The sequence below is a fragment of the Bacillus rossius genome, chromosome 1 (genome assembly GCF_032445375.1).
Source record: "Bacillus rossius redtenbacheri isolate Brsri chromosome 1, Brsri_v3, whole genome shotgun sequence".
Lineage (NCBI taxonomy): Eukaryota > Metazoa > Arthropoda > Insecta > Phasmatodea > Bacillidae > Bacillus > Bacillus rossius.
The window spans coordinates 350,507,349-350,532,440 of NC_086330.1; the positions used below are offsets into that span (position 1 = coordinate 350,507,349).

Below are 25,092 nucleotides of genomic sequence, written 5' to 3' on the forward strand. Positions count from 1 at the left end.
CCCTCATCTCCTCTTCTCGAATGGTCTCGCACCCCTTCGAAGTGTCTCGTCATCAGGGTCGACCGAAGTTCCCAGAAGAATGGCGTTCTAGCTACGCCACTTCACGCAGGCGGGGCTTTGGCAACGTGCCGAACCCTCCAGAGCCGCAGAGAGTCATCCGGTCTCAATGAGAAAGCGCCGTTGCTAATCTAATTAGGGGTTTAACGGTATTGTACCGTGCCCCACCCGCGGGCCGACAGGCCAGTTGGCTGGACAGTTGGGGCTCTTGGCTGCCTTGTGGCCACGCCTCTAGCATACTCGAAACACAGCCACCTTCCTTAAACTTCTTCCTCCCGAACGGGTAACAATGTGCTGCTGTTTCCGTGACGTGATGCCATCCTACGCATCTGGCAACTGTACTGGATACGGCCCACTTCTTGACAGACGTAGCATACGTCAGATTCTTCAGGATCACGTGTCTGCTCTGAGATCATTCTGGACCTCGTCCTTCTGTACTTGTTGTAGCGGCATCTCATTCTTCATCAGTCAGTCCCTCTGGGGACGTTCCCATTCCGGGCACCAACCATTGAATACACCTTAGTCCCTGGCAGACAGAGCACCGTGGGTAACTTCCTGCTCTTCGGATTTGCATATCTTTCTCTTCCTTAACTCCATTATCTCTTTGTTGTCATTCTTCCTTGGGTTTCCTCCCCCGATTAGGGGAGTCGCGCTGGAAATGATCCCCCCCCCCCCCCCTCCTTCACGACATGCAAAGCACTGTGGTCGTCTCCAGGCCTCCGAAACTGTGAACCATGCAACAGCTTTCTTAATGCCCCGAGGATATTGTGAAAATGTCAATTAATGTACTGCAATTTTTGTAGCGTTGCTCTTGGTGGTTCATAGAAATTTATCCAGCCATCTATTTCAGTTAATGCGTATTCATCCTCAGAGAATATTTGACTGCAAATTGGAAAAGTTATTTTCTTCTCAGGGTCTTTCTTAAAATAGTCGAGAATATATTACATTTTATACTTTTTACGATTCATCCTCGAAAATTTCAGTAGTTTATTGTTACGTAGCATTTTGAAAAAAAAAACTGTATAGAATACGCCACTGTGCATGGTTTGGTGTTTACAATGTAAAATGAAATTTCTTCGTCAGTTCACAATTTCCCTGCATTTTTTTTTATTTGGATTTATTTTTTCTTTACAGAATGTTCACGGGCAAAATGTTATCTCCAAGTTTTGGCGCCGCATAGAATAAAGTTTTTCAAAGAGAATTTCCACAGTTTTGAAGTTCTCACATCGCGAGAGAATCCAGATATTGTGTTGTCATGACAATGACAGAAAATTCCATCTATTGAAAACTATTTTCATTGTGTAAAGAATATATTTGACACAAAAGTTAACGGAATTAAATATTTTATAGCTTCCGTTGCCAGTACCTTTATGAAAGGTGCAGGTTGTATTGTTAAGTTCGCGTTATGAAATAAATGAAGAAGTTGTAACGATACGTTAACTACAGAAATGAGTTGATGTGAATCGTAAATATGTTATTTAATTTCGGAAAAAAATGTTTTATGCAGTGGCTAGGTATGCTCTGCGTAATATTATACCTTGTGGCCGGTATTTTGTTTACAATCGGTTAAAAAATTTTCATTCTCAGAATTATTATGTTAATAAACTTCCAAGATCCTTTTGAGTGTTTTAGTAATTATTTATTTATATCGAATGTGGTTGTATGGGTAAATTTCCTCCGTGTGTAGCGTAGTCATAGTGTGCAAAATTTCAAAATTGTAACTCTCTTGACTAGAGGACTTTCTATAGAGCTAATTGGACGTAGTTACTCAAAAAGGAACCAACCCACATGAAACCTATTCTGAGTATTTTGAAGTTAAAGTTAATAATAAATTGTAATTCTCCTATTGATAACATAATGTGGGTATGATTTTAATGGTCCAGTATAAATATACTGATATAATAATAGCAACGACGGTACGATCAACCTTGTACTATTTTAATTTATTTTCAAATAAAATATAACAAAATTGTGGGTTGGTTCCTTTTTGCATAACTACGTCCAATTAACATTGTGTGAGTTACTTAAAATCGGTCATTTTAAGTGTGTTTTTTCCTTGTATGTGTCCTGTGTGTGTAATTGTGTGTACACGTCGTGTCATCTGTGTGTAATTGTGTGTCCATTACATGTCCAGTGTGTGTAATTGTGTTTCAATTTCGTGTCTACTGTGTGTACTGTGTGTTTATTCTTTACACAGAGCTGATGTATATTTTTAAAATAAAACAAGTCGATTTTAGTGTTTTACGTTTCACAGTGCAGTTGACACCTTCAAGTTTGATCCCAGACCACAAGAGAGCCGTATGATCTTAAACTATATAAAAGCCATTCGAGGGGTGAGTTCGGGTCGCCGTAAGCGCGGACATACACCGAGGCCTGTTTTAAAGTTGCAATGCTAGATGAAGGTAAATACGTTTACTTGATCGGATTTAAGGGCGAACGTCCAAACTAGCAATTTACTGGCAGTGTGTGCCGATTACTATGCCCGCCTAGTCAGGGGTGTGGTTGTATCGGTGAGGCGGGATGATAAGTGCGATGCTCGCCGGGGCTTCTAGTGCGGTTTCGTCTCTAAGCGCAAGGCTTTGGACTGGCACGCGGTCCTCTTGACGTGCACAGGGAAAAACTGTGGAATTTTAGTGGTTATAATAACATTGTATCGTGGAGACATGAAAATTAAAGGTGTATTTACAAGTACCTGTAGTGCTTTCAAGAATCTATATCGGATGTTTCAACCGTAAAATTTATTCGGATATCACCTGTTAGCCTCTATAGATCCCCTTAAAATACAGTTTTAAGACTAAAAACTTAAACTGAACTATATACGCACCCTCAACCGTATCCTTAAATGCTTTTCATGAACAGACCAAAATCGAATATCTTGAGTTGTTTGCAAATCGCGCGTGTTGTTTTATTCTTGAAGCTCTGCACACCGTAAGTGTGGCCGGGTAAGCGCAGTCCGAAATGCCGTGTTGGTTAGTCCATTTTCTTGAAATTTGCTTTTGAGGGATTTTCTGGTAACCGTTAATTTACCTGTACGAATAATTCCGATAGCGATCCTGCGTTTAGTTTTGGAGGAAAAAAAATTCTTGCCAGATGCTCTGTACTAAGTTTTATTTTTGAGCTGTCAAAGGCCACCCAAGTGCTCTTAATTATTATAACTTGCGTGTTTTCTTCTCGTTACAGTTAATGGGATGTTGAAAAAAAAATTGACACGAAACATAAAAGCGGGATTCCTTCCGTGAGAAATGAACAGGAAAAGCGCTAAAATAGTAGAAATGAGAAGCGAAATAACAAACAGAGTGAGTCGGAGTCAATTCTACTCCTTGATGGTTATTCGTGGCCGTGGAAGTTGCGGAGATGTTTGTTCCCCGCTGGCTCGGGTGTACGTGCGAAATGCTCATTCGGTTCAACAGCTTTATTCCTCTTCGCACCTTCTTTCATTCCCGTCGTAACCCCCACCCCCCCCCCTCCTTCACCAAGGCCCCTCACCGCACTTCGAGCTATCGAGGGGCTCGTAATCATCTCACTGGCGAGGCATTTCCCTGCGCGCTCGGGAGGGGCAGTCGACGCGATGAGGAGAAAATTCGGTATTCATGTTTCACGGCCGTGATGATTGAACACCTCTTCATCCACTACCCTCTAACCCCCTCCCCCCCCCCCTCAAACTCCTGACCCCTCTCCGCAAACCACGCGAGGAACCAACTCGTTAGCGCGTTTCCGGGTCAAGCCCTGTCTTGTTTCTCTCTCCATCGCGTCTTAAGCTTTCTTCCTAATCCCCCCACCTTCTCCATTTTCCATCTCTCTCCCTCCTCCCTCTTTGCCATAACTCTTCCCACCAGGAAGTTTTGCCGTCTACTCTGTTTCTCTCTCCATCTATCTGCCTCTACCACGTACCTACCACCAGAACTTTCGTGCTTGCGTACACTCTTTTTTTTATTTTTACTAACTAGGTTTGTGCAAGGAAAGTAAACTTGTTCCAGAGAAATAAAAAATATATATAATGCGTAGGTTGAATGAAATAGAGCTGAGTATCACGTACGACCGCGTAATTCGTTTTTCGAAGAAATTAACAGTCGTGAAAATATTTTCGCCTCTTGGGAGACAGGATAAAGTTTTCTCGTTCAAGTACAAAATAAAAATAAAAACCTTTGTCCATATAGAATGACCCTTGGAATGTTTCTTGCAAAATTGTATATCGTTAATTATTTTACCTTGTTAATGAACAATTTTTACACTTTTTTTGCATATATTAATTCAGCTAAACGTTAGCGGAACCACACCAGCATATTTGGATTCGAATGTCACGGTTTATTATATAATTGTTCACGTGTTAATTATTTATTTTAGTAGGATGTTTTAATCGGCGTTTAAACTTCCGAAACATGCAACATTAGGTTAAATATTGGAGTACGGTTTAATGTTGATACTAAAGTCATTTGGCGAAAGTGTTTTGTCGGGACGATAAAATCCAGTCAAATCATGCGTCTACCAACAAACATTTATTTTAAAAAGCAGTAAAAAGCAATTTCGTGTAATTAATTATCAAGTTACCGCAGACAGAAAAAAAAATAGAAAAATCATGGAATTTAAAATATGTCTTCAAAACTGCGGAAAAACAGGGAAATTGATTAAAATTGTTAGGTACCAAATTGGATTAATACTTTTTAATATTAGCGTGCATCTTTATAGTCTTAAAACTAGTCAGTATATTAACCACAAATTTATGTCCATTTGGAAACCCATCTGTTTTCATCATAACTGGAAGTAGGGTAAACAATTTTATATATATACCTACTTTGTATTGATTTAATCATTTGAAGAAAGATCAAATGTATATAGTTATCCAACTGGTACAATCAATGCATTTTTTTAATTGGTTCCAAATATTGGCAGTGTTCGTTGAATACATTTGCATTTAGCGGGAAAATATTTAATGGTAAATTTGGACATATTATGTGTGTGGTTTTAACGTGTTTATATTAGTTTTTGTGGTTAAATCCTACTAATATTATAAATGTGAAAGTATGGATGGATGGATGGATGGATGGATGGATGGATGGATGGATGTTACTCAATCACGCAAAAACGGCTGAACGGATTTGATTGAAATTTGGCACACAGATAGTTTATAATCTGTATTGACACATAGGCTACATATTCATGTGAAATTCCATCCCTAAGGTAGTGAAAGTGTGATAATTTCATTTTATAACAGAAAAAATCATAGGTCATAGACATACAATTAGTGAGTGAGTTTCATTTCTCTGTTTATCACACGATCATAAACATAGTAAGGTCTGGCAAATTCATATCCTTCTCCTTGGCGAGACCAGCCCGCTTAGTGGAGCTCGCGGCGGCTAGCAAAATAAAGGCGCTAATAACAGTTTTGTTCTTAATTTCGTCAATAGATAGAGTTGCCTTGAATTTTAAACGCACCATCGTTTGATGCGTTTGTCATGTCTTGAATTTTCTTTTGTTTGTACCGTATGCGTTCCTATACCATTCATCCGATTGCGATGAAATTTTGGTGAGTTTTTATGCGCATGCCCGCCAAGGTTTCTGAGACGGTACAACAATAGTTGGAGCACGAATTGTTTCAAAAAATGTGTGTATTTCTTAAAGTTTAGCAGTAGTTCGTGTTTTCGGTGTATGAGTGCGCACACATTACAGAATTGAACTGAATTATATATAAACAACGATAATTCGCAGAATTCAACTGAATCAAATACAAACACAGACATTGCAGTTCATGTGTGATATGAACAATAGGTAGCCCGAGAGTCGATTCAATAAATGTGTTTATTTCATATTATATAGCGGCACTTTGTCATTTTTCGTTTTATAAGTGCGCACGCATTAGACAATTTAATTATATATAAAAGAGAGACAGAAATAGAGTGAGATTTAGAGAGAGAGAGATGTAGGTTGAGATAGAGCTAGGTATAGGGAACGAAATGGATTTAGAAAAAGAGGTATATAGATGTATAGAGCTATATAGTGATTGGTATATAGAAGAGATAGAGATGGTGGGAGGTATAGATGTATATATGTATATATAGAGAGATAAATAGAGATAGAGAGATACATAGATATATAGATGTAGATAGAGAAAAATATATATATGGATAGATCATTTGTATAGCCTATGTGTAACTACTTCAAACGTATTACAAAACAAAACTGAATGAGGCATTGCAACGTATGCCGATCATTAGCTAGAGAATGGAATCTTTTCTATATAAGTAATCTTTTTTTTTTTAGCTTTTATCTATAGTGCTTTATAGAGTCTAGATTACATACAGACCACCAATTTTTAGATATATAGAGGTAAATAACTAAACACTGGCAGAACAACGTCTACGGGGTTCTGCCAGCGATATAAATTATTTTGCACACTTGACATTCAAACCAAGAATACATTACTGTCTACATCTGATTTCGAAAAAGGACCCCTTAATCCTGTTTTCAGTCCGGGCAACGCCGGGTACTGCAGCTAGTATCTTTATAACATGTGGCAATATTAATGACATAGCGGGAGGGGAAATGCTAGTTTCGACAGTGAATCCAGAGAAAGCTCAGGGAAATTGTTAAAGTAACAGAATGACAACACTTTTTATGACTATTTTATATAAATTTACATAAAAATATGTATTTTAAGGCTAGAATAAAAGGAAAAAACCTTTGATAGTGCAGAGTAAAAAACAAATATTATGTACTTGTAAAAGAGATTTCTTTGGGAAACTGTTGCTAAGAATTAGTTTGTGATACTACAAGAAAGATGTTTTATCTTTGTTAACACATTGTTATGGTTATTTTTGGATGTTTTCCGAGATAATATTGCGTATTTCTTACAAAAATTGGCGCATATTTTTTATAGATTTTAATTCAAGCGTAATTTTTTTGAACTACGAAAAAGATAAACGAATATTCAAAAATTTGACTTTATTTTGTTTTATTATGCTAATTAATTTACTTAGTTAACACTGGAAATATAGTCAGGGAACGGTTTACAAATAACTTTTATCCACTCGAGGTACTGGGGCAACCAAAAAGCACGAATGCCCGAGTATAAGAATCCGAACCCAGCATTACTGCGCATACTATTTTGTCGTGATATAGTTGTTTTCATGTAAATGTAAAAAATTTTTTTTTTTACAAATATCTGTAAATTTTACGTCCTCATTTCTGTTTCATTGTCAAAAATAATTAATAATTACTGCTTGTGCAATAGGCTAGTGAAAGCGTGTTTCTGCGTCAACGAAAGGCGCGCGGTGCCCTGAATCACTCTCCCCCCTCCCTTCTCCGCGAAATGCTCTGAGGCCGGCAGAAGTTGGCGCTGATCCAGTCCGGGATTAGTCGAAGGGTGCGGCGGCCCTGGACCAGGAAAGCGTGGGAGAGGGGGGGAGGGTGGTGGTGGTGGTGGTAAGGGTTGCGGGCGGAAGGGTGTATAGATGGTCCTTGGCAGTGGGCGACCGGGGTTGTTCCCGGGCCTCGCGCAGGGGGTGCGCGTGTGCTGATAGGGTTGGAAGGGGGTGGTTGTGGGGGAAGCGAAGTTAGCCCTCGGCGACCAAGGCTTTGGGTCGGGTTTGTAAACTACGCAAGGGGACGCAACAGCGCAACACGCAACCGACGCAATAAAAAAAAATCACGGTCGTTTATACAGCACGCAAGTCGCAAGACGTCACCGACCATACAAACTGAAAATTGTTAGACAGTAGAAAAACAAATATCTTCCCTTAGCTTCTTTTAATAATTTAATTTTTTCATAATAATTATTGGCTTTAAAAGAGTTAATTTCTTTCAGCGTGCGAAATTTTAAAAATGTTGAAACTTTACATACTATATGTAATTAACACAAATTCGTTGTTTCTTTGGGTGAAACGTTTACAAGAATTTTAATAAACAGAAGCATTATCCAGATTTATGATATTCGTTTCCTATTGTCTAGGTGGTATTATAAATAAACTAATATTCGTTCGTCAAACCATCGCTGTTGCCACCTGTGTCGCACTAAAGCAGTCATTGTAAATGTTTTTTAATGGCTTTTCCCTAAGGAACTTCTCTTAGAAACGGTGAAGTATTAAATAAGTAATTTAGTATCAAAAATAAAACATCTAAGCTTCAAATTATAGATTCATGTGTTAATCCAGAGTATCCAATAGTATACTTGCCGCTGTTTATAAGGCACTACTTATCCCTATTTTACAATCCTAGTGTTTAAATTTAGAAAAATGAAAAATACTTTCTAACTAACTTTTTGTGTATGTAATTCATGCTCAGTTTCTAATTTTCACCTTTAGCACACAAATACTGTTAAATTAAGATTTCTTTATACAACCTATATTACCAAATTTTCACCTTATTAAAGGTTAGAATTTCGTAAGAAATATATATAACCTCGGTGTTAATATAGTTTCAAGATCTGTTCAACAGCAAATACACGCTTGAGTAACAAATATCCAAACTTTCAATTGAATTAATTACTTGGAATTGTATTTTTATTCTGCCTTTACAATACATTTAATTACTAACCTCCCTTTCCAGAGTAATTTATTATACCTAATAGTAAACATTAGCTTGTTATTTAAAAACTAAATATAAATAAAATATATGTTTCAGACGGTATTTTATAATTTTATTCAATATATTGGAATGCAGTGTGTTGTATCAATATACTAGAATTATTTATCTTCCAACGCATCGAATCACTTTCAGTGTGTATCGACGCCGTTTATCACATCTGACAGAAGCAATATGAAATTTTTCCTCCGGCGGATTTCGCGTTAAGTTTCCGATTGGGTTTAATCCCTGCCCGCAACAGTAAACATATTTTTTTTTTTTTATCTAACGAATTATGTCGACCTTGCTCGAGAGTTTGCGAGCCCCGCCGCTCAGGGCTGCAACACGAGAGGACCTCTGGGCGCGCAAGGGGCCTAGTTGCGTGGGTATTAGAGTGATTAGTTTCTCTCTGGGGCAGGTCGAGAGACGGTTGGTGGGTGAAAAAGGGGGGGGGGGAGGTAAAAGGGGATAGGGATGGATCACAGCTCTAGCAATAACCTCTCCTTTCGTGTGTTTCCCTGCTCCGCAAACTTCAACCCCCTACCCCCCTCCCTCCTCTTATACTCCGTCGAACCCTTTCTGTGCCCGGGGGGGGGGGGGGGGGGAAGGGGTTTACGCGCGCGGGATGCTAATACAGGGGGGGGGGGGGGGAGAGAGCTGGCCGATGACTGGTGCGGGCCAGATCTCGGTTCAGCTTTCCCCTCGCGGACCGCGCCTCCTGCTAACCTCCCTGGTGTTTGCACAGCTCCTGGGACGCCTGTATCAGCAGCCCCCTGGAGCGCATCTGTTTCCTCAGCGAGCCTGTGTTTACCACCACCACCACTCCCCCCCCCCCCTCCCCAGCCCTCATCCTGCTCTCTCGCCGGGCCCCGCAATATCAATACTTTAAAGGCGCCCGTCTACCTGCAGCTGTTTGGCGCCGCGTTTGCCTCTCCCCCGAGCGAGGGAGCAAGCAATAAGGGCGACGAAGGTGGGCGCCATCGAACGCCACGTCGTCTCTACGAACATGGGGGTGAGAGAGGGAGAGATAACCGTCTGGATTGGATACAAACGTAACAACGTTATATAATTTGGAAAAAATTAACAGATGCCTCTCCTATCATTTCCGTGTATTTTCATTACACGGGAAAAAAATTTTTTTTTACTTTACTTATGCAAAAATTTCCTTTGGAAACCAGTTGCCAAGAAATAGTTTGTTACACTACAAGAACTAATATTGTAACTTTGTACAGCACATGGCTTTGGCTATTTTTGCATATATGTCAAAACTGTTTTACGAGATAATGCTGAGTATTTATTACGAAAATTGATGCATAATTTTATCTTGATTAATAATTCATTCAAGCATTAATTTTTTTAACCGTGGAAAAGATGATACAATACTCGATACTTGGACTTTATTTTGTTATATAATGCTTACTAATGTACAAAGTAATCACTGGAAAGCTATTTAGGGAACGGTTTACAAATATATGTAACTATTGGAGGTACTGGGAAAATACAAAATATAAATTCCAGTGGAAGAATTCAAACCAAGTTTTACTGCGAACATTGTTTTAGTGATAAATGTAAATATAAACTTTAAAAATATCTGTAAATTTTCATAAATATTTCTTGTCCGTTAAAAAAATTAATGTGTACCAGAGACGGTGTTTCGCGTAAATGTTTCGTATGAAGCTATTTACCATATTTAATCATACTCCTACAGTGGTATTACCAACTTAAACGGGTTGCAGTATTATTTTTGAAGTGACTTGCGAATGTTCAACAGTGCAGCTATTGCATTCTCGTTCCTTTAATATAATGCAATGACATTAGTACTTATTTGGATTTATTAAAGGCTGCGTGCATCTAATGAAACTAAAAGAATTTATAAATCTTTAACTACATATATATATTAAAATTTCGGCTAACATAAATTAACAAAGCTCGCTGCACTGCCCAAAAAAACGTTTTTCAGGTATTTTCACTTGTTTGATTCTAAGACATATCATTCCAAAAATAAATTTGTAGAATATGTTTAATGACTTCGGTACCATTTTCTCTAAGCACTAAATTTCTAGACAGTGTTAATAGGTGTATTTACAGAAACACACATATAATAATGTTGAAATATATGTCTCTATTTTATGTACAGTTTACCTGATTAAGGCGAGACATCCCTCACAAACTAAGGTGAAATTTAATAGGATTAATGTCTTAAAATGGTTTTAAATATAACAAAATAAGAAAAAGAACATTTTGCATCTGCAATTTAATTTTAATTCCATATCATATATACACTCCTTTCAAAATAATGTGTAATCTTTTTAAAAGTGCAAAACTACTTAATATCCTTTTAAAAATTACAAAAATGTTATTGTTAATTGATAAGCTAGTCTTTTGTTACATTCATCTGTGTTTTTTTGAATTAATACTTCAAAAATTCCAACTGTCAGATTTTAAATGCTCGCAGAAGTACTTGTCAAGATAAATCACCTTATTTGAGTGTAGAATGACTGTATCAATTTCTAACAATGTCTTGGTTTGTTTACGACAACGTACTTACCTGCTGCACTTTAAGTTCCGTATTTTTCCCCCTTAAAAAAGTTTCAGGACTATGATAGAGTCCTTAAGAGCAGGAATGCGTTATGAAGCCACGGACTTGGGCTGGCAGGTCCATAAACTGCGGCCAAGTTTAAAAGCCGCTGCGTTCCGTAATCTACACGCTACTCGGTTGATGCAAACAGCTGATGTGTGACAGCTGTGTGTGAGAGAACATTGTGACTTCAAGTTCCGGGAAAGGAAAAACAAAAGTGCTGAGAAGCAGTGCGAGAAACTGAAGCAGGCCCACCCGACCGGGCAATAAATTACAATACAGTTCACTACAGTAGAAATGTATTAAAACTCTGCACATCAGAGCTAACAGAGTCCAAGTTGTCTATTTTTGTTTGATTATAAATGTTATCTGATAATTTAGTTTTTTTTTATCTAACCATGATTTGCATCTCACTCTAATTTTTTTTATACGTGAAGCAAGAATTTGAAGAGCCTAAGTTCAAGCTTTAATTGAGACAGATAAACGTTAAGTCCAATCGCAATGTTATTTATGTACCTGTGGGCTGTGATTGTTAGTAAAGTCACCAATCTAGAATGAATTAAAGGAACTGCACAGTCTGTGTTGCTAGGGTAGGATGGTTAGTGCGAAGCTCGCTGGTACTTCTAGCGTGGTCTTGTCTCTGGACTGGCGCGCAGTCTTCTCGTCGAGCATTGGGCAACTGTGATGTTTGAACGGTAAACATGTCATTGTATGGCAGATAAATGCAGATAAAGGTATAGTTCGAGGCCCTCAAGTACTTTCGAGAATATACGTATGGGGGCGTTTTTATGTCCGGAAAAATATTTTCGCTCTTCTAAAAAATAAAGTTTATAAACGAAATACGTAAACGTTACTACTTATTCGCGCTCAGCGCATGAGCGTGAAGAGTTACCGCTCGGATATCTTGAAGCGGTTTCAAATTCACGTAGGTTCTCCTGAAGCTCTGGCACAAAGTATGTGTGCCCAGATAGGCCACGTGCGTGTGGAGAATCACGGAAAACAGATTATCATTTTAAAACACTGGTTGTCTGTAAAGTCGGTTTACGGACGATAGTTTTACGTGACAACTTCATAACAAAACATTGATAAATGATTGCATTATTTTAAGACTAAAATTGAATAATTTTTATTTTAATAATAAAAGAATAAATACTTAAAATTATACTAGTAATCAGATTTTAAAATGAAAGAATAATTAACCTTTATTGCCGAAATTGTTGTTGTAATAAGCAATGAAAACCACATTAACTTTTCACTTCACTTTATAAACAGTCGACGAAACAGTTCACGTGTAGATTACTTGTAATTAATTTTAAAAACTGGCGTTTAGCTATAAAGTTTAAAAATAATTATGAACAAATTTTCATATTAATAAACTGTAATCAAATATCTATCAACAATTATATGAATCACCATAATTTTTTAGTCAATTGTAACATAACCTATTATTACTGCACTCGTCGACAGCGTAACGGAACAATGAGTGTAATAGGGACACAGCGTAACGGAAAAATGTGCGTAACGGAACACTTTTTCGTGCGTGCAGCCGGCGTTCATCGATTTATTAGACGTTGTCCCTTCAAAAAAGGAATTGTTTTTACTCTCCTGTACAGTTTCTTTAGTTTGCGGGATAGGCTCGTTTGGTTTTGAGGCACAGTATATGCTGACCCCCGCCACTGAAACCGGCTGCGGTCGGCTTCCTGACGAAGACTTAGCCTCGACTTTCCCCCCGAGGGGGGAGACCCCACGACGGTCGCCAACTTTGAGCCCCGTCAGGGCTGGCAGGAATCACCCCCCCCCCCCCCCCCTGGAGAAGTTGTCGCGAAACTCCGGCCCGCACGAACACGGTCTGGCATTGCTGGGTCCGGCGACCAACCCTCGCCGACACCGCGACGTAAGTCGACTCGGGTGACGTCGTCAATCCTCTTCATCCCCACCCCCCTCCCTCCCCCAACAAGGGTGGGGCTGGGTGGACCCCTGGGTACAGGGCCCGGGCCCATTTTTATCTCAGCGTGTGAAATAAATATACATACTCGCTGTGGTTATTTTGAAGCGTAATAATTTTATAAATAAAGCTTAGTTTGGACACATAAAATAGTAAACATTATTTTATCCTGCATTTTCAGGTTGAATAACATTTCTAAAAAGAGTGTAGGTGAGAAATAACCATGGATTATAATGTAGCACGTGACTGTAAATTTGTTGGTGGAGAGGGGGGGGGGGGGGGGTCGTTGTCACCGATCTTGGATCCAGGGCCCATGTGGAGGCCATGCCCCTCCCTATCGTTCTCAAGCACCCAATCCCAGCCACAATCCAACCAGGCTCACGCTGGTACTATCACAACAGCACGCGCGGTGGGCGACGCGAACATTATTAAAACCAATCACGTTCGGCACATCCGTGACGTCGGCGCGAAAAAAAATGGTGGGACACGACGTAGTTCCCGATTAGGAAATATTTTTAGATTTCCATCGCTTCGCTGGCGCGGCGTTAACTGAAATGAGCGTCAGAAGTTTAGTTTTAGAAAGTTGGTAATTGGTAATTATTATTATTATTCTTGTATTTTAAAGGTTTTGTTTACTATATTCATCTGCCACATCTCTGAAATGTACCTGTGCACAGTAATTATTACAATTTAATGTTAAAGTTTAATTAAACAAATTCCTTTCAAACATATATATTGATGGCTGTCGTATGTTTAGGGTGTATGTAAAATCAAGAAACATGTTATATAAAATCGTTTATTATCGGTTGCTAACGGGTTAAAATCGCATGTTCACATTTTTGTAGCATCGCAACATTCGCATCGCGCCATTGTTCTATTGTGAGTCCAGCATTATGTTGAAACTTCTCAAACAAAAACCCACTGTCGGGATCATCGTACATTGTCCTACGCAATATAGCCACCATTCTGATAAAGGTAATGATTAAATATTTTTTGACAGGTCTTCATAGAACATTTAAACATTGGAATGTTCAGTTGGTTTGCATTTGTTAATAAAAGTGACACCTTGTCGTAAATCATGTGTATTTATGAGTTATGCATAAAAATTAAAAATAAAAACATCCCACATTTTAAACATTGAAAATGATCATTTTCTTGTTAGTTTTAAGGATCATTATAAGACATTGTTTTCAACAATCTTCACATAGGTTTTAGCTATCTCATCTTTAGTTTGCAGTGTGCATTTAAATTGACTCTCTCTCTCTCTCCCTCTCGCCCTCATTCTCTCTCTCTCTCTCTCTCTCTCTCTCTCTCTCTCTCTCTCTCCAATGCACGATTTTAGGCATAAGCGCTGACTTGCCTCGGTGTGCTTTGTTGCCAGATATACGGTAGAGAGCACAAAATGTTTACACACAGTGTTATAATGTAATGAATTTTTTTTAATTTATCCGGAGAGTTGGTTTTTGTTATAGGAAAATTTAAAAGGGTGATTTTGTAAATAAATTAAATGGTTTAAGTGCATCAAGAGCATTATCTAGCAGTTTTACATTTTTATTTTCAAGGAGATGTAAGTAAAATACGCCATCTTGGTTTCAAATGTTTTGGTCAAACGTTTTCTTGATCATTTAATATTAAAAATCTTAGGCTCTATTTGAGCATGGTACATAATTGAATGGAATGCCTTGTTATTAACAGTGACCAACTGCTGCATATAGTTTTCTTGTTAAATAATAATTGGTGTTTAGCTATATATTATATTTTCTTTGAGATTGGCAGCTCTAATAATACTGTCTATAGACGCTAATTTATGTCCCTAGAAAAATCAACAAATACTAAAAATTGAACAAATGAAAGCTTATTTTCCACTACTAGATTTTATGTATCATTATGGAAGTGATTTGTGAAAAATTGCGACAGTTATTGTGTCCACAATATTGTGATATATATATCTGTATGATTAACTATGATATACAAAATAAGAATATTTTTATATTAACATGCCGTATAGTATCAATTATGCTGCAAACTAAGAGTGCGACATATTATAGAATAGTGTTATGTTAGATATTCCAGCGTGCCTTCAATAAAACATCTCCAAGTGTTGACAGAAAATCAGTACTGTTCTGATTGAACATAGTACGATATGAATTGTTGGCTATTAAAATGTGTTTCATTTTAGTCTATGAACATTAGATTAAGACTTGGGGAAAGCTATGATTGCGAAGAGTCAATCGATTTAAATAAGCCGTGCTTATTTAAATGTTAACATGTTTGGAGCTGATTGCGTTGAGTTCTGTGCTGTTGGTCGTGGAAGCTCAAATTCTAATTAACGCTTTTTAGGTCCACCTGAACACTAGCTAAAATCTGGAAACATTGCTAGCATACGCATTGTTTCGCATTGTTAACGAACGTATCCACTGGGGAACAAAATCCTACCCACTCAGCTGCAAGTAGTTTCAGGTAAGCTATAGCGAGCACTGTAGACTATTATGTTCAGTTATTGCTGGTAAGTGTCTACACACTAAAGGCAAAAAAAACCTGTACGTTCGCCAGCTGGCGCGTATCAAAATCGGGTACGTTCATGAGTTTGATTTGATAAAGACGACCTGCAGACAGTGGAACATACATTTTACCTCTATGTTTAGCATTGTTTCTTATGGAAAGTTTGCTTGGTTTTATTAAGGGGAAGAGATATAATCCGAAGGCTACCATATAAGGTGAACTGTTTTGAAGGCCATAACAAAATTTTAAAATGTTAAATATTAATACGCACGAATATTGTAAATTATCTTAGTTTATAAATCGTATAAATGCTACACACACATGTTCAGAAATTTTGTTTTCTGTTTTTAGTTACTGTCCATAATTATAAAAAAAAATTATCATGCCTATTCGTTACAAGTTTTGAATTAAGGACATAAGTGGCTTTGCAATTATATTATTTTAAATAATTTTTGTAGACTTAGATTTAAAATTAATAGAGAAGCCATGGTTCTGAAATATTTGAAAACATGTATATGCATCTGTTAATTTTTTGGAAATTTTTAACACAGGCGTTCTGGAATAAATAATAAATCAGTTAACCTTTATAATTACTTGTTTTATCCCTCCTTTCCCCTTCGTAGGAAATCGTAATACAGAAACGTAACTTCCTTTCTGCAGCTGATAATAATAATAATTTTGATTTGCAGCGAAGATGAAAAATGTTTCCAGCATGAACGTGAAAGGCAGAGTTCGCTGATAAATTCCTGGTTATCAGTTTAAATGAACTATAAGTTTCCCACGAAACATGCGTAAATGGATGGCCCACATTCTCTCCCAACAGGATTACGCCGACCTCATTAGGTTCGGCCCATTTAACCGAGCGGGAAGGTTCCGTATAGTTCCAGAGAAACGGAAATTAAAAACTGTGTTATTAGTTCCTCTACGACGCCGTTCCCAGTACTAGAGAGCACTGTACGAAACACACACAATTCCATCTACAATGTATTTTTAACTCCCTCATTTTTTTTCTAATCAGATGAGCATAAGATTATTCGCTTAAAGTTAGCTAAATGATTTACGAAAGCGTACAAGTTCGGCGATTTCTGTAAGCATGGGTCCCAAGTGTTGTTATGCCCGAAGTTATTAGATAGCCTAGAGTTCACAGGGATTAAAGCTACATCCACAATCCGAACAGTTCCGAAGTTTACCGAAGCAAAAAGTTAGGTTAGTTTAGGTTCGGTCAGTATAATAAATAATAGTTATTTTTTTCGGGAGACTGGGTTAGGTTATGTTAGGACAGGTTTTTGTAACTAAAATGAAAGGTTTGTTAGGTTAGTTTTATTTAAAACACTCTATTACCGTAAATATATATCAATCTGGTAATTTTTTACGAGCAATCGGCAAAATTTGGATTACTTCGGAACTGTTCGGGTGTGGCTCCCATCCCTGTGAACTGTAAGCTTCCCGTAGATATTCTACTTTATGATTTGGTTGCTAAAAAATAAAACAGTACCACAAGCACTGCCATACGAGCATGTTGCTGTGGCTTATTTGATCTTGACTACGTATGTGTGTTTGTGTGTGTGTGCATATATAACGAGGAAAATAAGTAATGGAGGGTGGGTAAAACATTTATCTCACTGTGCACTTAACCTGTAATAGCTGACGCCTAAGAGTGCTGCGTTAACACACGAAAAAGGAGGCGGCATGCCATGCAGTCACTGCTAGCGAGGTCTGTGTACACACTAAACCATTTACCTCACCGCAGCTTATCAGAGCAAAAAAAAAAAATCTTATCCAATATTTTTTTGACAATAGCGCAACCTGAGATTGGTGAGGAGGTGTATTTTGGAAAACACACTCTACCCACTCTTCTACGAAATTACCCGTTCTATAGGTAAAGCTTGTGAATTCAAGAGCCCTGCGTAAGATTTACCTTCACTAACCTTCCGTCACAAGTGTAAATTGAATTTTGGCAAGCCCACCGACTTTATGCACTTGTATACTGCGCCGAGAGGGACGAATACTGAAAGAAGCTGATTTCAATAACTGGAAGCTTGGTAACACTACTTTTTTTACAATCAGGCTGCTTGAAATTCTTAGCGAGCTTGTACTAGTTATTTTTTTTTTTTTAATCCAGCGACTAATTTCAAAATCGTCCATACTTCGCCACATTTAATGGCGTCCTCAGGTGACCAAGGATCCGAGCTACGTTCGTGTGAAGAGGGTCGTGTGTTAAAATTCCATCTACCCGGCATGACTCAAATTTGTAAGCACTGTGTAGAGTGTTCTTCCTTCCCTCCTTGTGGTAAGAATAGGCCCTAGAGGTTTGTGTGACACTTTACTACTTCTCTCAGGAAATGTTTCACAACATAATTTGAAATGTGTGAAAATAACACTATAGCTAAACAGATGAGGTGACAATATCACTACGTGTTAGAACTTATTGAATTGGCTGTTTATGCTGGGCGCCACTCCTACGTATATATTTACTTTGTTATCAAAGAAAACAAGTGAAACAAAATACATAAGAGAAAATAATTTCAAATCTAATGTTCAGGTAGAATGAAACACAAGGAGAAATTAGAATTTCTGAACATACACAATATTAAATAATAATAAAATAAAATACAACTAACAGATACCTAGTCTTTAATAAAATAAATATATATTTATAATTTATGGTTTGACAAATGGTACATACTTATGTCTTTATAACAAACAGGAAATATGTTGCACACATGAGACTCCAACAAAAGTTCATTAGTTCAGTTTATTATGTCTGTTGTTCTCACTCTTAGATCGAAGAAAAAATATAAAATATAGTTTATTATCATTAACATTTAATTTAAGAAAAATGTACCTCGGCTTCGTTCAGTATGTTGGGTGGGTAGAACATGAGATTCAAGTCTCATTTTACCTCTGGGTAGGAACTGTGATGTGTATATAGAATATTAATTGGACTTTAATGTTTGTCTTTGGAGGGCTTTACTTAGTTTTGAAAATAATCAGTGTTTTATTCGTAGACAACAGGATATAATGACATTCGGTTCAGGAGACAGTCTTTTACGACGGAGAATATGAGTCAGTTCTTACTCAATTCATGATTCACTCCTTTCACTCCTTATTACACATCTGTGCGGATGTGCCCTATATTAATTACATACATTTAATTACACGACGATTTAAACATCCTTACACATGGATGATATAATTAGGTTTCGAGGATTGCCAGATATATACGGGATTGAAACCGGGCGATTTCAACAGCGCCGCCACAATTACATCACTTTTTCTTCTTAATTAGTTCCAAAACTGTTAACTTATGTAACTCGGCCTCCGATTGGCCGGAGCAAAAACACCGCAAACGGAAATTTACACTTCAAAACATATACCGACTTCCAACAATACATCTAAACTATCAAAATGTCACAAATTTAAAATGTTATATGTCAACAATGAATATACTTTTATATAAAATACGTGGAAAAAGTTTATTTTGCCGTTAAAGTCAATAGTGCCCTAGAGCGGTCTTGCCAATTGTTGCTCACATGTCAGCTCGGGCTACGTCATAGAGTGTAGCACACGTAGATACGTCCAACTACAAATATAGAGCATTTAACACGGGAAAATAAACAAATAACAATAAATATATTAAAATGTTATTGAATTTAAAATAATTCAATTTCTGTGCATGGACTAGTCATGTAACAGCACAGCACCGAGTGGATATTCCAGCGGTTCGTGGTGCGCTATAGTCTCTGACGCGACTTCCACATTTAGTCTCTTTAGCGATGCGAAACTATTACGACACACCAATAAGCTACGTTTTGTGAATGGATCGAGGTGTCGTGGTGTTCGGACGACCCAGGTTCAAACAGGGCCAGGGACGTAGCTAGACTAGTTTACACACGGGGTAAGAACCAACCCAACAAAAACCTTTCCCGACAACAACTCACATCACCACCGCATAATAATTCCACTACTCCAAACATTAATAATGTTCGCAGACTTTCACGGCCATTGTCTGAAGTAGCTTGGCTTCTGGGTTGTAGCCGTGTCCTTGGCGAATAATTCACCGACGTTTCGGTCGACATTGCAGTCGTCAACTGCTCCCTGATGATGGCGACTGCAATGTCAACCGAAACGTCGGTGAATTATTCGCCAAGTACACGGCTATAACCCAGAAGCCAAGCTACTACTCCAAACAATTTTTATTCAGCTTAGATGGGAAATAAATAAATTTATTTCCAGTCATTTCACTTTGAATGCATCTCAAGTTGGGCAGTACGCCAAAAAATTACCAGTTTTGAAATATTTGATGTTGTACATGTATGTATCTTTCAATACAAACAATTAAGTTCGTCTGCCCTCCATATATATATTTTTTGTGTTCTTACACTACGATATTCAAGTGAATATCTATAGTAAAAATTTACCTCACCAGTAAAGCGCCCTCCCTAAATGCGACGCCTTGGGCACAAGCCTAGTCTGTCTCCCCCCTTTCCACCTTTCTAGTTACGTCCCTGGGTTCAAATACCGAGCCAGCCGCACTGACATGTTTTCCATGGCTTTGTAGCTATTTGTAGGTCATGAGTTATTTCTGCCAACAACAACCCTGGTCTGTGTTGCTGTGTGCTTTCGTGTCTAATTTTTATCCTGTCGGCGAGACGCTAAGCAAATAGAAAACAATATATAATTGTGCGCGTGTTTACAGATTCGTTCGTGAAGAGGATTATATGAGCTGTTATAAATTTTCTTTTGTAAGATACGTAGTTTCTTTCCACTTTGCGTTTGCTGTTAATAATGAAAAGAAATGAAAGAGAGGGAGGGAAGGGGAAAGGGCGAATCGAGGATGGGGAAGAACAAGCCAACGAGATAAAGGGCAAGTCATAAAAATAGCCATTTATTCACATTATCATGCGACGAGCGCTAACAAGAAAATACGAAGCCCAACTTGTTCCTACTCTTGCCCCCAATTTGATTTTTTTTTCTCTTGCCCCTTGTTATTTTCTCATCCGCTTTGGATAAGGGATGGAGAAACCCTTTTGAAGAATGGTTACTTCTTTGGTTTTCTTTTCATTAATATTCTTTATTATATTTGAAAATAACACTCTGTTAGTCAAATATAAGTACTGTTTTTAATTATCATAATATTATGTAAGTTAGAAACCAATTTGGTGTAGAAATAAAAAAAAATGTAATATTAATTTTGCATTTTATGAAGTACGCCAGTTGTATGTTGACATGTTGTATTGTTAGCCTATTGATAGAGTTTCTGTTTCACCTTTAAATGTTATGAAAGCCATATTAATAGATTCCTCTCAAAAACTGCTGGTTTTTTCATTAATTGGTGTAGAAATCAACCATCGAGTTTAATATACGGATACCTTTTGAAATATTTCACGCGGTTAATTATTTCCTTATCACGAGAGTGATACGTGTATTTTCGTGCTATCTCTTTTTTAAGTCAGTGAGGCAACGCAAGATTAATTAGCTGTTTCCGATACATCTTTACCGATGTATCCTTAACTAATGGATACTTTAATTTCAAGGCTTTTTTTCACTGAGAAAAGAGCGGGGAAAAGTTATCCATATTGTTTCAACGATAGACCCTAAACGTTATTTAGTGTATACAAGGGAATTTTCGACCAGCATTTTATTGAGTTTATTAATTTTTTTTACATAAAATTCCCAGGCAAAACTTGATTTTTTTAATCTTTCAAGTTAATAATTTGACAAGTAATAGATAAACATTGTGTAGACATCAGTTGTCTGACAGAGCAACAGACAAACGTTACACTGTTACTGAAAGCTAGCGCCACCAACTCCTCAAAGGCTACAAGGGTGCATGAAAGGACACGAGAGACTCGTCCTTTCATGAAAGGCTGCATTGGCGATCCTGCAAGGAAAAAAATAATTGGCTGACGTCTTCTAAGAGTCACTTTTCAAAGATCTTTAAGGTAAAGGATTCTTTTTTTTTTCTGAGTATGAATGGGTCTTGGACCATTTTATTATTATTATTTTTTAGTATGGCATGGAGCTAAATTCTATGATTATATTTTATTTTCAATACAGCAGTAAAAAATATCTATCTTCTGACCACACTGAATGTTTTAATAAATCTTTACGATGACTTAGGTCATTAATATATGTATATATATGTATGTATATATATAGATATTACAGATATTTTAGAGTAATTTTTGGAAAAAATTATTATTTTCGTTATTTCTCTTGCACTAAGAAAATATATTTATTTATTACAATACAATATTAAGGACGAGACACTGCATAATTCTGAGATATAAAACTGTACCTATTCATTTTCTTTTCTGTCACTTTAGTTTTAGTTTTTTTTATCACTGTTTGAGGCGGGATGCGAATAGTTTAACTATCATCATTTTTTCTACCATGTTAATCCAGTTCTCGCATTTAGGCAATTTCTTTACTTTTGTGAAAAACCTGAAGTATTCTTACCTTTTTGCTATGGTCGAAAACGATTGCAGGTTAGGAAGCCACTTGTACTAATTTTGTGATAATGGTGCTTTGTTTGTGATGATTTTTAATACACCTAAAAAAAGACAGCATGATGTGACATAGAAATATTATATTTCTCTCAGTGTTTCTAAATGCAGTCGTTCTAGAGATTTTAACTTAATTGCGTATTTAAGCAATTATTGTATTTTTATGTTAGTTTTTGTTCTAAGGCTCTTCTAATGCTGTTTGTCATGAGCCGATCCAGCATTGTAATTAATGTGCAATTCCAACATTCCAAATGTATCGAGAGTTTATGTTTTCTCTTTTAAATGTATGAACTGTGTTGGTTTGAAGTGTCGTGTGTTTCGCACGGCAAGAGTGGCTGCGTCGTTTTATGCGCGGAACCTCGCAATCTACGCCGCAAGTACCACCGACTGTAGATCTTCGCACAGCCTTCAAAATAAATCAAATTGGCCCCCATCCGAGCTAGTTCTTATTCACAGCAAGCAGTGCGGCTACAGCCTTATGCATTTTCAGTTCGCGACCGCAGAAAGAAAGCTTTATGGAAACACGCCAGAGAATGTGTCCATCACACGCCGCTTAGCTTGAGAGATATAAATGGCTGCTTTCCAAAAAAAAAAAATGTTTTGTTTACGCCAAGTCCTTCACACCTCCTTGGCGTCACGCTGTCTCAATTTTTTTTTTATTTCCCCCGTCCTGTTGTACGGCGTAAGTTATGCTCTTCGTTTCAGCTAGGTTTGTCTCCTGTCAGCAGGTTTGGGAATTATGGTAACAGATATGTGAGAAGAGTTTTCCGTCGTGTTTTTCTTTATTCGCCTCCTACGGGGTATAGCTGCAGTTCTCTTAGAAACAAAACGGGTACTAAAATGTCTTCGTGTTTAATGCATAGAAAGTATTTTACAGGTAGTTTTTTTTTCCAAATATTGGTAATGCTGTAACTTGGTACTGTACGAAATGAAGACTTAATATACTGGGTAAACGAAAGAAAGAAATTCAGGAAAAAAAAATAATATTTTTTTGAAGTTATACTTTTGCGTGTGCAGCAAGTAACAATAATTTACAGGATGAAAAAAAAGTTGTAAATAAATAAAATTTATTTATGTGCTTTTAAATTGTATACTTTAGTGAGAGTTATTGACAGATCCATATAATTAAAAACCTTTATTTATTGTGACTATTAGTGATATATATTGTGTTTATAATCTTTTTTAAAGTGTATTTATATAAGTGAGGTTATGTTCTCATATGTATAATTTATTTGCATTGTATATTACAAATTATTACATTATTATTAACAAATAATTCAAAAATAATTTAGAATAACCACTCAGCATATGTATTTGTTGATATTTATTATTAGTTAAAATTGATCTCGAATAATTTACTAAATTAAATAATTATTTTATACGCATGTTTATATTAATATTTAATACTGAGTATTTAATACTTTTTTTAATTTCATTGAATTTATACTTTACCAACCGTATGTTTAATATCACTCCAGTACTTCTATTTTTTTTTATTTATATTAAATTTTGTCATGCAAATCAAAGAAAGTTTTTTATTAGGTACGCCAAGTAAGTATAACGTGTACGCGCGTACCCAATTTTTTTTATAAATCATTCTAATTTTGTACTTAAGTGGAAAAGATGAATACCAATATTTTTTAAATAAAATAATTTAACGTTCCACCAGCAGAATGTTTAGAAAGAGCCCAAAAATTAAGTATTTTTTGAAGCTTCGTGCGCCTTTAACTGCGACAGACGTGCGAATAACTCATTATTACGGTGTTCCATAGCAACACCTCGAGTGGGAAAAACATCCAATAGTCTTATTCATACAATCACTTTAATAATACGTACTGTCGATATGATGACTAGATATTTTGTTTTCTCCCACTATTTAAAACTAGTTTTATTTAAACTATAGTATGCTTTTTAAAAGAACTTGATGCTTATTTTTTTACCTATAAAATGTCACAAACACCTAATAACATGTGCATGATTTTCATTTAACTGGAAAATACAACTCTTTGAAGATAAAACCGTAAGGGATTAGGCCATAGGTTTTTTTAATTTTTAAATAGTAAGCAGATAACTATTAGTGAGTGTCTCTCGCTACTTCACCTCGTTGAGGCTTAGAACTTTGTGTGCCCTGCGCTCAAACCACACCTTGGCCTTACGAACTCTGTGAAAAAAGAACTTCTACTTCTAAGTTACTTCGTGAGCGTCGCTTGGTTCCAGTTTCTCGAGCGTGGGAACTTCTCTGTGTTCCAGGTGAGAAGGACGGAGTGTCTGGAGCTTCGACCCTGGAGCGAGCTGTGTCTCGGGATCTGCGTGTTGCCAGCCCGCGCTTCTTTGGTTCGTTCACGACTTGGGAGGATCAGTGCCACTTCTCTTGGCCACGACAGTATTTCACGCTATTTATAAAAAAAAACTTTTTTGTTGCTTTTACTAGAGACCTGCAAAATTCTCGGATTCATTCGGTGATAGGCTAGAATTCAAACACATATACCTCTTAGATAATTTCGGTATTGGCTTACTGTTCATTTGGACAAATCTCAACCAGTTATAAACCCTCAACCAAAGAAGGATTGAATCACAGACAAACCAGCTGAGACGACTTACAAGTCGGCAGCCAATGAACAGGGGTATGTGCAGTCTATCCTGAAGGCCATCGAAACCGCGAATTTTGCAGGTCTCTAGCTATTACGGAATATAAAATGAACACCCTTAACCATCCTGAAGTTTATAAGGTTTAGTATTAAGTGTGAGTGAAAGGCAACATTTTGATTTCAACAGGTTTCTATCGTTTAATTTTTAAAATAGTGGCTCCATTAGCATAGTTTTTATTTTAATGTGACGCATGAAGTAAAATATGAAGTCATTGACAGGGTTGAATTCATTTTTGGTAATAACTACAACTGCCATAATACTGACAACAGACACTATGTTATTTGAAAATCTTTTAA

General features: G+C 37.1%; 1 protein-coding gene across 2 annotated transcripts in view; it reads left to right on the top strand.

Moving 5' to 3' along the window:
• Positions 1–25,092, top strand: part of LOC134528214 (connectin-like) — a 903,159-nt gene that overhangs the window by 449,760 nt on the left and 428,307 nt on the right. Inside the window, exon 3 of one of the 2 annotated variants that reach the window (XM_063361629.1) lies at positions 24,398–24,481. The exons of the other annotated variant lie outside the window; for it this stretch is intronic. The gene's annotated coding sequence lies outside the window, so the exon portion shown is untranslated. The remainder of the gene's footprint in view (positions 1–24,397; positions 24,482–25,092) is intronic. 2 annotated transcript variants of the gene reach the window in all.